Here is a 12,237-nt window from a genome sequence, read left to right as displayed (position 1 = left end):
TCTCGACGCTTCGCTGACGCTAAGCCAGCAGGCCTTTAAATCCCTATCACTAATTAGTGCTTTCTAACACCTGGCCCTTAATGGGTCACTTAAGGAAACAAAATGGCCGCTTTAAACACGCCCCTTAATCAAGTCAGCTGGTCAAGTCAGCAATCAAGTCTCAGTTTAAAGATATTACTAAATGACTTAAAATGTCTTACCCTGATGCAGTGTAAGTCTCTCAGTGAATGAGCTGTCCTTCCACAACAGAATGTAGTACAGAGTGATTCCAGGAGAGGCTGAGGTTCTGCTTTTAAGCAGTGACAGGGCTCTGAGATCACACTCAGTACACAAGTGCTGTCTTTAAGCAGGAAGCAGCTTTTAATGGGTCACTTAAGGAAACAAAATGGCCGCTTTAAACACGCCCCTTAATCAAGTCAGCTGGTCAAGTCAGCAATCAAGTCTCAGTTTAAAGATATTACTAAATGACTTAAAATGTCTTACCCTGATGCAGTGTAAGTCTCTCAGTGAATGAGCTGTCCTTCCACAACAGAATGTAGTACAGAGTGATTCCAGGAGAGGCTGAGGTTCTGCTTTTAAGCAGTGACAGGGCTCTGAGATCACACTCAGTACACAAGTGCTGTCTTTAAGCAGGAAGCAGCTTTTAATGGGTCACTTAAGGAAACAAAATGGCCGCTTTAAACACGCCCCTTAATCAAGTCAGCTGGTCAAGTCAGCAATCAAGTCTCAGTTTAAAGATATTACTAAATGACTTAAAATGTCTTACCCTGATGCAGTGTAAGTCTCTCAGTGAATGAGCTGTCCTTCCACAACAGAATGTAGTACAGAGTGATTCCAGGAGATGCTGAGGTTCTGCTTTTAAGCAGTGACAGGGCTCTGAGATCACACTCAGTACACAAGTGCTCCAATATCACGATGGACCGTGCCGGTGGCAAAGACCCGAGGGTGGAGAGGATCTTGAATGAATTCCATCATCATATTTATATGTTGTGTGTCTGTCCACTATGTCTGTTACTTTGTTATTCCCCCCCCCCTATCTATGTAAAGCGACCTTGGGTCTCTTGAAAGGCGCTATATAAAATGAAGCTATTATTATTGTTGTGAAGGATCAGATTAAACCGAATATGTATATTTATTTATATATATATATTTAATTGTATTTGTATATCGTTTGATATCCCCTGTATATTCCTTGTACAATATGCATTGAATATCCCCGTTTCTACTAAACAGCCCATAATAGTTTCATTCTACCATTGGACGAGAACCTGGCGCCAGGTTGCCATACCCCTAGGTTCAAGTTCAATCGTGCCGCCTAACATGTCGAGGCAACCCCCGGTTCCGCGCAGTAATATGCCGGGCGAAATACGTGTGGTACTATTTGTTCATAGCGCATATATATATGGCGCTCGTAAAGTAGAACTTTCTTTTAGTCCAGTTCTTTACCCTCCAACAGAGTGACAGACGCAAAAGCCTCCCCACGAAGCACGTGCGGTGTAGTAGGGCCTACTTGGCCCAGAATAGGCATTGAGATATCGTGTAGATTAATAGTTGAATGGTCATAGTTTGGCACCATACCGTCGAGTTGGACGTATTCTATTAAGCCAATAATAGTCTATTTATGTATGGTGCATCGTTCGGTTCGAGTTCTACAGTTATCCGTACCCCCATCGTTCCTGACGTTATCTGGACGCTTATCCAGGCTGGTCAGACCCCTAGTGGTGATTGCATCCGAGGAGCTCCGGGTCAAGAGCGACTGGACCTGTATATTGGATTACTCTACCCGACGACGGCGAGCCTTCCACGGCTCTTGGATTATGCTTTATGTGCTTTGATTATTCCATGGATAAAGGCCAACACTGTCGAGTGTTGGAATTACCCCCCGGAGAGGACTACAGGTGAGGCGGCGCTCTACACGTGAGGTCGCACCACGTCTCTCCGTTGTGGACCGGCAGATACCGTTCCACAGAGGGTCCAGCTGTATTCATCTGCGGCCCGAGGTTCTGTGGGCACTGGGTCTAAGACTTTGGATTCTCCCAAGACACCGTCGGCCAGATGGGATACCGCCAGCGACTTCTCTAACCCCCCCCCCTCCTACTGTCTTACAACCAGCGGGACCCCCCCCCCCCTTAGTGTATCCAGCTATAATCATTTAAGTACTATCGCTATCGTTTCCTAAATATTCCAGGTTGTATACTTACTCCCTGCGCAACCAGAGATTGGACATTCAATGTTGATTTACCTACGAATACTCATTTGCCATAAAAGTGCATACTCAACATTTCAAATCATAAATGTAATTAAGTGAATGTTGTATACACCCTTTGCTGTATTAAATATTCGATTTGGTCCATTTGTGTTGGTTCGTTTCATCAGGTGGGAAAGTGTTCATCATACTTATATCTTGTACTGGGTGGCCAGAAGTTAAAGTACATGAGGTAGTGGTATTAAATATCATATCTAACAATACAGTCAGGGAATTGTACCCCTCAGCTACAATTGGTCCTTCGAGCCGGAGGGTAACTAGTGTAATATTAATATAGTGTTATTAATATCGAAATGGCCTATGATGAACACTCCACGAAACGATCCTCCTAACCTAGAACGCCCGCGGCGCAGACGACAGACACCTCAGTACTTAGAGGCTTACACTGTCAGTCAACTACCTAGCCTTCGACAAACGGTAAACGTGGTAAAAGTAGAAAGTAAAATTATGTCTGACCTTAACGACCAGGTTTCCCCGACCACAGAGGCCCTAGTAGGTCCTAACGTAACTGACCAAGCCAACGGTGGGGACCAGGAGGGAATTGACATGCCTTTACCCCCCGCCACTACTAAAGAAGTAGTCCCCGACACGCCCCGGGAGGAAGATAGCCCTACAGAGAGGGAACTCTGCACGGAAGAAGAAGAGGAGAGCGCCGAGGAACTAGAGCTCCAGGACTCCCCAACGAGTACCCCCAGGAGCGGTTCACGCAGGAGCGGCTCACCTCCACTACCGCCTTCCCCCAGCGAAGCGGAGAGGATACTACAACAGGCGTTCCTCGTCAGCCTGACAGCCTCTACCGAACGCGATGGGCTCCAAGCACAGACGTTTAGCGAGCGCGAACGTCTCCAAGCCCAGGCGACCAGCGAGCGCGAACACCTCCAAGCACAGCAACGGAGCGAAGAACAGCGCACAAGTCTGGAGATGAGATGCTTCCAGATGGAAGAGAATATGGCAAGAGACCGGGCCGACGCCCAGCGCGCCGCTGCCGGTGCCCAAAGAGACGCAGAGCGCGACAGACTACAAGCGCAACTAATAGAACAGCTGATCAAAAGGACAACTCCCTCCCCCTCCGCCAGGGGCTCAAGGAACTCGTCGAGACAGCAGTCAAGAGCAGCGTCACCGCAACAAGCAAGCGACCCTGAACTTGACCAACAGACCGAGTCTAGACCCCCCGCAGACCCCCTTCCCATACCGGTCCAAGCGAGACCCAGCTACAAGGAAGGAGCGGCCTACACTGCGGAGAAGCTAAATAAACGATTACAAGATCTGGAAGATTTGATAGAAGAAGAAGAGGGAGAAGAGGAGAACCAAGCCCGACGACAGCACAGTACTCCACCGGACCAGGAGGTCCCATACAGTCCAGGCTATACCCCCGCGGCGCTGCGCTACAGACCCCCGACTCTATTTACGGGTGAGCACGACGCACGACCAGCCCCGAGGAACAGTACCTGGACCAGTGGGCCATGGTACCCTGCCAGTACCAGCCCACAGCGAGGCGCAAGAGGGGACTCGCCCAGGAGGTCTCCCCCAACGCTCGCCGATGTATCAGCAATCCACAGCGTCATACAACGCCACGCCGTCATTCCCAGACTTCGCCTATGAGAGTCGAGCACAGTACACGGAGCTCCGGATGTGTTTAGAGACAATGATGGTGGATGTCGTTGATGAACGCCACAAGTATGCAATATTATTGAAGCACCTGAAAGTACCGCGAGCGCACAATATAGCGCTTGCCTATGCTACCTCCTCGACCCCATACACAGCGGCCCTTGCAGCGCTGGATCAAAGATATGGACGTATATGGGATTACGTAATCCAGGAGATAAAGCATATTGACCGCCTACCCCCAGCCACAGACAATCGCTCACTGGACGACCTGTCAATCAAAGTGCAGTCCCTGGTGGGGATGCTGGGAGCTCAACGGGAGAAGGGCAGGCATGAGCTGTACGCCAACTCTAACGTTGAGAGGATTTTGGAGAAGCTGCCACCCGCAAGACAGGAGCGCTTTCGGCGGCAGAGGGACTACCGAGATCCCGACGGCCCCGAGCCATCCCTCCTTGATCTGGCCGACTTCTTGGCGAGAGAGGTCAGCAGCTTACGACTGGACACCTTCGGGCGGAGCACGCCAAGCTCCAGAGAGGGACCCAGGAGAATAAGTGATGGAAGAAGATCGGTGACTGTCATGCACCAATCAGAGTCAGTACCGAGCAGTAAGAGTCACAGCACCCCCTCGAGAAAAGAGAAGTGGAAGATAGCGTGTCCCTACTGTGAGAAAGAACACTGGCTGTCACAATGTGACTCATTCACAAAGATGAATGCAGAAGAAGTGAGCCAATGGATAAAGTCCAACCGGCGCTGTTATCGATGTGCGCGGCCCCACATGGCAGCCGAATGCCGCCTAAAGAAAAGGTGCAGCCGGTGCGATGGAGCCCATCTAGATATACTACACGATAGTAACGGAAGACGGCCTATACCTGCACCACGGAGCGGCACCAAGGCAAGTGTCATGTACATTGACCCCGCCAGCAGCAACGGAGCTCAAGTGCTCTTAAAGGTAGTCCGTGTGACATTGAGCTACCAGGATAAAGTCATGGACACTTACGCCGTCCTTGATGACGGGTCAGAGAAGACCCTTCTGCTCGCCTCCGCTGCGACTCAACTGGGACTGCGGGGGAGCAAGAACGAAATGACGATTCGGACAATAAGAAGAGATTTAAAGACGATAAAGGGCGAGAATGTCTCCTTCACTATCGCAGCCAACGGGCAGCCAGAGCGACGGTACAAGATCACAAATGCTTTCACCAGCCAAGAAATAGGACTCTCGCAGTACACCTACCCTGTCACCAAGTTGATGGATAAATATGTGCACCTGCGCCAATTACCTATCCCGCTCATAAACGGCGCTACCCCGACCCTGTTGATAGGCTCCGACCATGCAGAACTCATAGTCCCGATTGACCGGGTCCATACAGGTCCCCGAGGCTGTCCTGCAGCCGTCGAGACCCGCCTAGGATGGACATTACAAGGCCCCCTCGCTAAATCTCTCAACCGAACCGCAGCCACTAGCTGCTTCCACTCCCGAACGACAGAAGAAGACACCACTCTCCTGCAGCATGTCGAGAGGCTATGGACCCTAGAGACAATGCCCTTTAAGAACGAAAAGAAAGACATTCGCTCTAAAGAAGACATTTACGCCATCCACCTACTCGAGCAGGGGACAAAGAGAGTCACAGTCGGCGGAGTGATGAGATACGCAACTCCACTCCTGAGGCGAGAGGGAATGCCCCCCTTTCACGCAAAGAAAGACGCCACGGAGCGCTATCTACTGAACACAGAGCGGCGCCTAGCCAAAGACCCCGCTCAACAGAGTGTGTACCGAGCTGAGATTGAGAAGCTAATCACAGCGGGACACGTAACAAAGATTGACATTAAAGAGGCCGATCAGACGACCGAATCATGGTACGTGCCGCATCACAAGGTCCATCACAATGGCAAGGATCGCATTGTGTTTAACTGCAGCTACCAGATCGGATCCCAAAATCTGAATAAAGAGCTCTTGCCCGGCCCCACACTCGGCCCCTCCCTACTAGGCGTGCTACTGCGCTTCCGCCAGGACAAGGTGGCTATAAGCGGGGATATCAAAGGGATGTTCTTGCAAGTGAGACTAGTAGAGGAGGACAAGCCTCTGCTACGGTTCCTATGGAGAGAGAAGATCGGAGATGAGAACCCATCCATCTACCAGTGGGAAGTACTCCCCTTCGGAACCACATGCAGCCCGTGCTGTGCTACATTTGCACTACAGAAACACGTCACAGAGGACCCAGCAGCAGATGAAGAGGTCCAACACAGTGTGAAGAACAGTTTCTACGTAGACAACTGTCTACAAAGCGTCTCGACTCAAGAAGAAGCCGAGGCTCTCCTAATCAAGTTACGCGCCTCCCTAATCAAAGGAGGCTTTGATCTCAGGCAGTGGGCCAGCAGTGACCCGCACGTATTGCGCAGCCTCTCCTCCGCAGACAAGGCTGCCAGCAGCGAGACCTGGATGGCGACAATCCCAGGAGAAGCCCAAGAAATGACACTAGGATTAGTCTGGCGCTTCAAAACAGACTCGCTCCACTATAGACACAAACCCTTGGCTCCAGAGCAAGGAAGGTCGGCGGCGATACCGACCACCAGACGGAGTATGTACAGAACACTCGCCAGACAATATGACCCGTTGGGATGTATTCTACCTTACACCACCAGGGCAAAGATGATTGTACGAGCACTATGGGACAAGGACCAGGGCTGGGACGACCCAATACCCGCACACCTTGCCTCAACATGGAGAGAGTGGGAGACGGAACTCCGCTCACTCCCAGGTGTCAATATACGCCGCAGCTACTTCCCATCCACAGTGAGGCCAGAGACATGCGAGATTGAGCTACACGTCTTCAGCGATGCCTCCGAAGTAGCCTACGGATCGGTTGCTTATTTGCGTGCCCAAGAGATGGGAGGAGAGATACACACTGATTTCATACTGGCCCGCTCAAGGATAGCCCCACGTAAGCAACAATCTATCCCACGTCTAGAGCTCTGCGCAGCCCTCGCAGGAGCGCATCTAGCCACGTTAATCCAACGTGAACTCACCATTCCGGTGCATAGAACAATCTTGTGGTCAGATTCCACGACAGTACTCACATGGATTAAGTCTGATTCATGCAGATACAAAGTCTTCGTGGGAGTCAGAGTCACCGAGATTCAGGAACTAACAGAAGAAGCAAGCTGGAGATATGTGGATACCAAACACAACCCAGCTGACGTCATCACCCGGGGAATGTCCCTGGATGACCTAACCCGTCGCAACATCTACAGTGACGGACCAGCATTCCTCCAGCTCCCGGAAGGAGACTGGCCTACGCCCACCCCGAGGGAAGCAAGTAGCGAGGAGGCTGAGAACAAGAAGCCTATGTTCTGTGGACTGAGCACTGTCGCCTCCACAGACCCGAACATAGATGACTGCATTACCCTAGAGAGTGCGCAACAAAGGACATTCCTGCGGCACCACCCAGAGATTCAGTCCACCACTGACATGTCAGCAGCTGACTACGAAGAAGCAGAACTTCTTCTACTACAACGAGCCCAGAGAGACTCGTTCCCCGATGAGCTAGACTGTCTACAGGGAGGAAACCCTGTCCCATCAGACAGCAGACTGATTCACCTGGCACCAGAGAGTGACGCACATAATCTCATCAGAGTGGGTGGTCGCCTGCGGAGAGCCCCCGATCTACCAGATGACATTAAGCACCCGATCGTCTTGAACAGCCGACACAAGGTCACAGAGCTGATCATAAAGAAATACGACGAGGATGTGCACCACGCAGGAGCAGAGAGAGTCTTCGCGGAGATCAGACGTCGTTATTGGATATTACAAGGGAGAGAAGCAGTACGGCGCTTCCAGCGAACCTGTCTAGACTGCCGTAAGTGGCGCGCGCAGCCCAGCATACCACGGATGGCTGACCTACCCCCCTGTCGCCTCCGAATCGGCGACAAGCCATTCCACTCCACAGGCATGGACTGTTTTGGCCCGTTGTATATAAAGAGAGGAAGAGGCACCGAGAAGCGGTGGGGTATTGTATTCAAATGCATGACCACCAGAGCGATACATATCGAGCTCCTTCCGACCATGAGCACAGACTCATTCCTTATGGCCTTCCGGAGATTCATATCACGGAAAGGACAACCGTCTACATTGTTGTCTGATCACGGGACCAACTTCAAAGGCGGAGAAAGAGAGCTGAGAGAGAGCTTCCAAGCTATGGGCCCAGAACTTAAGACCCACCTCGCTCCAGCCCAGGTTGACTTCCAGTTTAATCCCCCGAACGCACCCCACTTCGGTGGAACCTGGGAACGAGAAGTACGTTCTATAAAGACAGCCCTGTATGCCGTACTCGGAGCCCAGACTGTGGCAGAGGAAGTCCTAATGACAGTCCTCACGGAGATCGAGGGAGTATTGAACTCAAAGCCCCTCGGTTACGTCTCCAGTGATGTAGCAGATGTCGACCCAGTCACCCCCAACACACTCCTAATGGGGCGGCTGGACCCCGCGCTACCCCAGACAATGTACAGGCCCGAAGAAGCGAACGGCCGAAGAATGTGGAGGTACAGCCAAGTACTAGCTGACAAGTTTTGGAGCAGCTTCCTACTTCACTACCTACCGTCTCTACAGACCCGCCAGAAGTGGGTAAAAGAGAGAGACAATTTGACAGAAGGAACAGTCGTCATGATAGTTGACCAGTCACTCCCCAGAGCTATGTGGCCGGCTGGCCGCGTAAGCAAAGTGATCACCGGTGCCGATGGCAAGGTCCGAGCAGCTGAAGTACTCGTCCAAGGGCGCACCTACACACGGCCCGTGGCGAGGCTCATAGAACTGCCCCGACTCCCAGATACTATCGATGATGACCATGACCCTATGACTTTGTGAGTTGACTGACCTTACAGCGGACCTTGAGTGGAAGACAGTGCGGTTAATCTGTCTCTGCTTAGCTAATTAGGTGGGACTAATTAGGGGGCGGCTGTTGTGAAGGATCAGATTAAACCGAATATGTATATTTATTTATATATATATATTTAATTGTATTTGTATATCGTTTGATATCCCCTGTATATTCCTTGTACAATATGCATTGAATATCCCCGTTTCTACTAAACAGCCCATAATAGTTTCATTCTACCATTGGACGAGAACCTGGCGCCAGGTTGCCATACCCCTAGGTTCAAGTTCAATCGTGCCGCCTAACATGTCGAGGCAACCCCCGGTTCCGCGCAGTAATATGCCGGGCGAAATACGCCGGGCGAAATACGTGTGGTACTATTTGTTCATAGCGCATATATATATGGCGCTCGTAAAGTAGAACTTTCTTTTAGTCCAGTTCTTTACCCTCCAACAGAGTGACAGACGCAAAAGCCTCCCCACGAAGCACGTGCGGTGTAGTAGGGCCTACTTGTCCCAGAATAGGCATTGAGATATCGTGTAGATTAATAGTTGAATGGTCATAGTTTGGCACCATACCGTCGAGTTGGACGTATTCTATTAAGCTAATAATAGTCTATTTATGTATGGTGCATCGTTCGGTTCGAGTTCTACAGTTATCCGTACCCCCATCGTTCCTGACGTTATCTGGACGCTTATCCAGGCTGGTCAGACCCCTAGTGGTGATTGCATCCGAGGAGCTCCGGGTCAAGAGCGACTGGACCTGTATATTGGATTACTCTACCCGACGACGGCGAGCCTTCCACGGCTCTTGGATTATGCTTTATGTGCTTTGATTATTCCATGGATAATGGCCAACACTGTCGAGTGTTGGAATTACCCCCCGGAGAGGACTACAGGTGAGGCGGCGCTCTACACGTGAGGTCGCACCACGTCTCTCCGTTGTGGACCGGCAGATACCGTTCCACAGAGGGTCCAGCTGTATTCGTCTGCGGCCCGAGGTTCTGTGGGCACTGGGTCTAAGACTTTGGATTCTCCCAAGACACCGTCGGCCAGATGGGATACCGCCAGCGACTTCTCTAACCCCCCCCCTCCTACTGTCTTACAACCAGCGGGACCCCCCCCCCCCCTTAGTGTATCCAGCTATAATCATTTAAGTACTATCGCTATCGTTTCCTAAATATTCCAGGTTGTATACTTACTCCCTGCGCAACCAGAGATTGGACATTCAATGTTGATTTACCTACGAATACTCATTTGCCATAAAAGTGCATACTCAACATTTCAAATCATAAATGTAATTAAGTGAATGTTGTATACACCCTTTGCTGTATTAAATATTCGATTTGGTCCATTTGTGTTGGTTCGTTTCATCAGGTGGGAAAGTGTTCATCATACTTATATCTTGTACTGGGTGGCCAGAAGTTAAAGTACATGAGGTAGTGGTATTAAATATCATATCTAACAATACAGTCAGGGAATTGTACCCCTCAGCTACAATTATTATTGTTATTATTATCACATCTGAGCGGGAGCTCACAAATAGACTGTTAGTCTCAGTGAAGTTTCAACGGAGGTCATCTATTCTAACCAACAAATTGAAGTAGAAAGCATTTCGTGACCAATCTTATTTGGAAACATGACACACAAAATAATTCGCTTTTTATTTGAAACAATATTTAATCGCGTTTGGAGGTTGGTGTTTTGCGTCTGCCCCCCCCGTGCCAAACAAGCAGGCCAACCTCTTGTTCGCGTGTGAGCCCGTTATAATTACACTACTGTCGCTATTTTATAATGAACTATAATGAATTACGGGTCATACAGAAGTTGAACACTAATGCACGGAAGCTTATTTCCGCCTTGAAACTAATACAGAACTGAGGAGCGCTTATGCCGTAGTAACGATGTTCTACCACTGGGCGTCAGCTAAGTGTGCTCCGAGCTGTGCGTACACATAAGCACGAAGTCAAGTTCAAGTTGAAATAGATGAATCCCACTCTTTGCTTAGAAATGGTCGTACGCACAGGTTAAGCACATATCTGTGCGTAAGACACGTTGATGAATGAGGGCCCTGGAGTTTAGTCTAGTGTTGAAGAGAAAAAAGTTTGAGGGCTTGGTCCTTGCCATTTCTACTGACATGGATTATTTTTCATGGAAATCTGAATAGATTTCACTTTAGTTTGAGGCCAACATGGTTATTTATCTATTATATGACCTTGAAGCCAAGCACTAAATGGGGTAGTGCTCCCAGGGAATCGGTCTTGACGGGCTGAAAGAAAGTAATTATATTAAGGGAATTGAAAAGCTGTGTACTAAATCCTCTGGGTTGAAATGGTTATCCGACAACTTCTACAGTAGTTTCTTGTGAAGATAAACCAATTAATATTTTCCATATCAATAATAGAGCTCAAAGTGCCTTAGGAGAAGCATGCAGCTGCAGAGCCGCAGAGCCAGCGGCGCTCTCAGGGTCGCGCTCTGACGTCCGCACTGTGAGGGCCGCTCGGCAGCGCCACCCACAATGGCTGAATTGGAGTATTGCACTGTGCGGGCACAGCTGTGAGATCCGCACGAGGCCAGAGGATGTACATACTGTATGAGTAAATTAACTATACTTTTGCTCACACAATATCTTGAATGAATGCGTTTATTTATTTCGAACATAAATTGAAAATAAATAATAAAAAACAAGTAATGAACAGATTAAAAAACAAACAAGCAGGAGTAGGATGATGAAGTGTAAACGTATGTATTCCTACCCCCTTGATTGAAAACTTTATTAACAGATTGCAGAATGGGTACAATACAGTACGGCTCAATATACACAATTGTTAAGGGGATGCAGACCAGAGAAAGACTTTCGTCTTCCCCCATTTTCAATGAATCATAACATATAATGACATACATGACATACAGATACAGTATTCAGTATACCTTCACACTCTTATCTTATGCAACTCATATTCACTCCACAAACTGAAATATACATACATTGTTGAATGAACAGCCTGTTTCTTGAAGTTAGACTCCTCTAAATTGAACCGTTTGTCGTAGAGACTTGCGGGTTGTACCATTGTACTCAGTAGGGATATCCTCTTTCATTGGTCTATATTGACCACGTCCTTAGGCCGCGCCACATTGTTGTATCTTTTGAACCGTTTGTCATAGAGACAATACAGACCCTCTCCCATTGGCAGGTGGTGCACAGGCATCACCTACACTTTCACAATTTCCCCGCGCAGAATTGTCTATTTTGTCTATTTGTCTAATTGTCTATTTTTTTTAATTAAAAACGAAGGTTCGGATGTCCGTTCGAAGAACCCTGACGAAGTTTGAATCCCAAAAACAGGCTTCGGGGACAGCCTTACCATACATATTATTTATATTATTCAAATGGAACTCAAACATGTTCCGTTGTGATGTCATAATAGAACATTCTAGAACATTTGTGATGTCACAGTATGATGTCATAATAGAACATTCTAGAACATTTGTGATGTCA

The sequence above is a fragment of the Notolepis coatsorum genome (genome assembly GCF_963971535.1).
Source record: "Notolepis coatsorum genome assembly, chromosome: 6".
Lineage (NCBI taxonomy): Eukaryota > Metazoa > Chordata > Actinopteri > Aulopiformes > Paralepididae > Notolepis > Notolepis coatsorum.
Note: the sequence above shows the minus strand (reverse complement) of the source record.